Source organism: Cyrtonyx montezumae, unplaced genomic scaffold (assembly GCF_038088225.1).
Source record: "Cyrtonyx montezumae isolate F1298 unplaced genomic scaffold, pur_monq_1.0 scaffold_11, whole genome shotgun sequence".
NCBI classification, from domain to species: domain Eukaryota; kingdom Metazoa; phylum Chordata; class Aves; order Galliformes; family Odontophoridae; genus Cyrtonyx; species Cyrtonyx montezumae.
In genome coordinates, this window is record NW_027071837.1 from 3,091,673 (window position 1) to 3,097,672 (window position 6,000).

Here is a 6,000-nt window from a genome sequence, read left to right on the forward strand (position 1 = left end):
TGCTGCAGAAAAAAAGGGTGAATTATGAAAACTAATCAAGTGAACTGAGAGAGCACATGCCCTAGATTTTTCAAATAATCTCCTGGTTTAACCCAGTTGTTCCTGAGCCTGCCTATCCCATGAACACGTACTAAAATGGAAACCACAACACATTAAAGCCACTCTTTATTTTAAGGGTGAGAGACTGCTCAAATGATTTACATACAAGACAATCGCTTTAAAATTTCAGCCTCTTCTGTGCAAATTTAATGAGTTCCATTTTTGAGATCTAATATAGTTGATCAAAGAGTGACAGCCTTGTTAGTTGGTTTTTTAATGTCTCATGGGTACGATATCTTACAGCTATTAATCAGAATGAAAGGCTGTAGCCTATCTGTAAGTCTATGAACTCACTTCTAATTGAGGATACAGCGATAACGCTGTAATATCTAAATTTGCTGACATCCTTTAGCAGTAAGCACTGCAAATTATAAGCTATGCAAAGCCCACAAAAAAGCCACAATTGGATTTTCATTCTTCTGTAAATTTTGCATTGTTAAGCACAAGCGAGTGGTAAGTTGTAGCTGGAGGAATTGAGTACTTCTTTAAAACAACTCACTACTCCTTCACAGCCCTGTCCTCAACAGGACTGTTTATCTGTGTGTATTAACTCCACACTCACTCCAGATTGATTGAAGATTAGGGAAAAAGTCTGACCTTTCCATTACAAATTAAAAAATAAAACTAACTGCCTCCATCCTTTCTTTTCACATCTTCCCCTAAATAGGTTACTACAAGTCAACTGAGCTGCACGTTGGTTAAAGTTGGTTTCAGAGCAAAGCATGCTAACAGTGCACAGCAATCTTGCAGTGTGCCTGCTGAAACTCGACCTAAATTCCTGAAAACACAGGTTCTCCCTTCTTCCAGAAAGGGTCTAATACTACAGAGCACCAAACTGCTGTCAGTAGTACTTCTACTACCCTCAAGCCTGCTGCCTGGCTTCAAACCAAAAGCCATGCTGACTTTTTGCCAGCGAAACCCCTGCATTTCTCTTCCCCTCACCCACAGATTTCTTTGGGACAAGATCTGAGCTTTTCTGTGATCTGCTCCTACTGCTCTGCTGGTGAAAGGATGCCAAGCCAGCTACATTGTGAGGTGAAAGCTGAATTTTTGCTTTTGAATGTGAGGCTTTTTCTTAATGAAGTGCTGAGAGAACAGAAACAGCTCCTCAGTTGGAGCTGTTTGGCTGGCACACAACAAAAATCAGACAATGTCACACTGTCTTCCTGCACACAGTAGAAAACTATAGATCACAGAAGAGAACAGTACAGTGCAGGGTGTGGAAACTGATGCACACAGGTGTTGAAACTGAAAACTGAAACCTGCCTCTAATTGCCAATCTCATTACCACAGAAATTCAGACAGTTCAAGCTACACATGAGTGTTTTTCCTCCATCCTTGGCGAGGCTTGTTTTCAACTTCAACAGAGCTGCTACCACCTTTATGTCCTCACCAATGATCCTCCTCAGCTAGCACAAACAGGAGGAATTCACACCTCTGCTTGCAACCTGACAGCTACTCCCTGCAAGCACAGAAAGGAAAACTGATCAGCAACATGAACTGCTGCCCAAGAAGAGCGTATCGTTTTTAAACAATTGTCCTCACAAAGCCAAACAAGAACCATGCATTTTGCCATCATCTTTTCAGATACACAAAAGCAAGTACACGTGTACAAATATTTTTTTCCTATATAACCAATTACATTTATTAACAACCTTCATCACAAGTTGAGGAATGCTATTTTTAGGAACACTGTGGTTAAGACCCATGTAAAATTGATGAGCATTTTACAGCCAAGTTCAACGACTTCCCATGCTGACCAAGCACAATAAACTAGGGCACGCGTGGCAGACACCCTGTGAAATGGTTCCACTTTCATGCATGTATTTTCCATCCCTGCTAGAAGGCTCTGAAATCTTCCAAGTTGATAGATGAGGCTCCTGGGGGTCACTTGCTTCAGAAGCCAGCTCTTTAGAGACAGCAGGTGAGTGATGCAAGGCACATCAAATGCACCAAAGGCACAGAATAAGAAGCCATGACATGGGAAAGGCCACACATTCTCAATGGACAAACGTGAGCATACAAAGCATGGAGTGAACATGAAAAATACACTTTACATGCTTAAGGTCCATCCTCTGACCTGACATCTCTATAGAAGTTGGCTTCAAATGATGTTCAGAAGTTGTAAAGCCAGAAGATGCTCAGATTTAGCCTGCCCTGCAGCAGAACAGCAGTCCATAGAAGCACAACAGAACAGACTGCTGAAAAACACAGAACAATTAAACACTGAGAGATTGGCTGAACTCTATCTTGGGAACATTAATAAGGACACAGTTCCACATTAAACTCAGTCTGACTTAACTGCTCACTCAATTTGCACCAAATGTAACAGATGAACCAACTCCATAATTCACAGAAAACCACTGCCCAGTACAAATAACTGCTTCCCATCAGACAAGCTGGTCCCACTTACCTGGCACCAGCTGCACCTTCCATGCACACACTGCAGGTAGGCAAGGAGCAGAGGTAGAAAGCAGCACTGTGCCTTTTAGCAGCAGCTGATCAAATCTGACACTGAACTATGTCCTTAAGCATAGAACAACTTTAATCTCCAAGTTACAGATAATTTCAAGAGGCTCTCTCTAAATAAATAGAAACCCATGCCTAAAAAGGCAATAGTGTACGATGTAGAACAGTTTCACTTAAGGAGATTTCACAGCAACAGGTTCCAGAGTTCCATTACTCAAGTGACATTAACACATATCACATACCACCTGATAATCAATAATTAACAAGTAGATCTATTTTCCACCTACAAATTGCAAGTACACACAAAATTTCAAGAAAAAAGAATCTAGTCCACTCACAGAAGATGCTCTCATGCCTTACACTACAGAGCATCCAACTGAAGTTATTTACTGCAGTCAAACGAGGCACACTACTCTGAAAACCTCACGATTATGACCAGAGGAAGGTTTTTAACCCTCCAAAAAGCCCTGAAAGCACAGTTACTAACTTATAATCTGCACGGATTACTTTCTTTGCCACAGATTTACTACTCAGGAAGGGTTAATCCAAAAGCCACTTTCACTACAGACTGAAAACAAGTGGTTGTAAGAGGAGCTCAGGCCCTGTGAAGCCTCCTAGCAAAACAAAGCATGCTTCAGTAGTCTAAAGTCTTGCAGCTCTCAAAAGCTTTTCAAGAAGCCAATACTCTTATCTAACAAAAGAAAAAAGGCTCAGAACATAAGAACCTATTTCCCCATTCTTCTGCTGTAAAAGCTTTCCCTGCTACATTAAAACCTCCTCTGCTACATTATATACCAGAGTATCAGAGCCACTTGCTTCCCAGAGAAATTAAACCCCCTGGTATTTCCTCAAGCTGCCACTAAAGTCCCCATGTGTCAAGGCACCTTGGAATCACTTCTCACCCAACACAGCCTTCCCACCTGTTGTTGCTTTATTCAGCCACATCCTTTACCTGCAGGCTTCACCTAATCCACATCCGTGAAGTTATCTACAGATGCAAATAAAGGTCTGGGAAAAACGCTTTGGGACGACATTAGTCAGCATGATTTCAATCGCTGCCTGGAAGCTAATTAATTCTGGAGTGCTGTTAATGAGCAAAGCAGAAAGTATGTACTAGAGGGTGCTGGAATGAGATGACCTTTGAGGTCCCTTCCAACCCAAGCCATTCCAAGATACAACATCAAATTGCAGACCAACTCAAAGGTATTACATGTCTTTGGCTCCTAACAGTATTTTGAACATACCTCAAGAAGAGAGCCATCAAACTGACACAATTTCAGGCACCACCAGGGCACAGGACTATCCACAGCACAACACAGCACACCCACTGGCTTATCACAAGCCAATGATGCGAGAACTGAGATAAAAGAAAGTATCTGTATGGCACTTAGCTAATAAGTAACACTAACACTGAAGGATTAACATTGGAGACACAGATTTTTTTAATGCTACTTGTTCCAGGAATAGAATATTCTGGATCTCCCAAGCACAAGGATGTTGGACACCAGCACAACACCATTCAGCAATTCCAGCCCCAGTAACCACCCAAAGAAGAGCCAGAGGTACAAGAATCACTTCCATCCTTATATTTCTTCTCAACTCCACAACACAGGCATCACTACTTGCCCTTTTCAGCCTTCTGCAAAGGCTGAGGGCAGTCAGCTCTAACAACACCTCCTTGTGCAGCACACGCAGCTTTGTGCATACAGAAAGCTAACATCTGACAGATGATCTAATCTACTTAATTTGATCCAAAACTTTGCTTTAGTAGTTGCAGAATTTTACTGAAGGAAATTTCTGGTATTTTTTCAAGATATTAAAGCATTTCTAACACGTTAACCAACTTCTGGAGGCCTTGCATTAAGAACTGCTCTCAGGAACAAACTAAGAACGATGTGGTCGGAGCTCTACAAGTGAAATATTTTTCATCTGAACACCAGCATTTAAACTGCTGTGAGGAGTAATGATACAAAGGCTGCTTATTTCCAATTGATTACAACCAATTCATGATATTCACAGTATCAAAGCCTTCTAGTTCCTGTCCCAGTGAAGGCTGCCAGACAATGTCAACAGCACCAAACTCAGCTGAAATTTACACTTCACAAGCACACTTCTCACCCACACAGTCTCTCATAAATCACCTGTTTTGTACTGGGAAAAATCCAGCAGAATAATTCCCTGTGCATCAATTTACAGATGTCTATTGCAACATAGGAAGGAGACTACATAAAGAAAATAGAGCATGTACGCACAAATATTTACTTACACATCCTTCAAAATGAAGTTTCAGACTACCAACACCACAAAAATATCTGAATCTTTTCATCAGCACTCAAGATGATCTTTAAAGATGCTTGCTTTCTCAGATACAGAAGCCATATAATCAACTGCTACTAGATGTTTCAAGCAAGGAAAATACCTTTCAGAAGTCAGATATGAAAGGCCAGACCAAAAACCCATTGAACCAAGCTACCTGACCATAGCAGGCAGCTCCCAAGCAGCACAAGTAGCAACTAACACAGCTCAGCATTCTTAACAGCCTTTATCAGCTGGTGTTTTAGGGTCCCTCTCACACCAAATGCATTCAGAGTGCAGTTTTCACCACCCCATAATTCACTTTTCCCCTCCGTTAATTAGTCTAATCACATTTCAAACTCATTTGTGTTTATGATATTGCATGACAGTGGAGCATTACAGCCACCACATCCCATCTCATGAAGCAGCAGTACAGCAGCCCTCCCAGCTCCAGAGCCCTCCCCCACCAACCCCATACCTGATTCATCTGTACTACTACTTTCACTGCATGAGAAGCTGGGAGCACATCTCCCCTAAGCTATAACAATACATTGCCTAGTTATGTTAATTGAACAGGAGCACTTTTGCTGGGGTATAGCCATTTAAATCAAATTAGTTGCATACACAAAGCATCTCAACTTTCTTACTGTTCATGGCAGGATCCCAGGGCTATGTTTCGCCATTCCCAAGTAGTCCAGGTTAATTTTGACATCTAGAATAAGGTTCAGGAAGAGAAAAAAGAATAGTCACACACATTTGCACACTATTATTCACTGTAGATGTTATTTTAAAGAACTGCAGGGTACAGTATCTCCAACAGAGCTAACTATTGGTTTCTGCAGTGTTTTGAGCTGTCTCCACTGTGAGTGGAAAATTGGACAGCCCCTGTTCTTGCCTGCAGGGAAAGTTGATCTAACTTGCTACTGCCATGTCCTCCTCTTCTTCCACATATACAGAATATCTCATACACAATTCTGCAAGACAACAGCTCCTAATAAAAATCAATTCCAATAGTATCGTTGAATAAAAACATCAGAGCAAATTTTCACTTCAGCTCGCCAGTCTCGAGATCAGAAGCACAGCCACCATTTTATATAAACCACTGAATGCACAGAAGCCCCAGGAGGTATGGAAGTC

General features: G+C 41.5%; 1 protein-coding gene across 2 annotated transcripts in view; it reads right to left on the minus strand.

The window, feature by feature from the left end:
* KLHL13 (kelch like family member 13) overlaps positions 1 to 5,577 on the minus strand; it is a 58,515-nt gene extending 52,938 nt beyond the window's left edge. Inside the window, exon 1 of one of the 2 annotated variants that reach the window (XM_065729393.1) lies at positions 5,511 to 5,577. The gene's annotated coding sequence lies outside the window, so the exon portion shown is untranslated. Of the gene's footprint in view, positions 1 to 2,179; positions 2,259 to 5,510 lie in introns of those variants that run through there. The other variant, XM_065729394.1, reaches the window with a different exon arrangement.
* Positions 5,578 to 6,000: the final 423 nt, after the last annotated feature.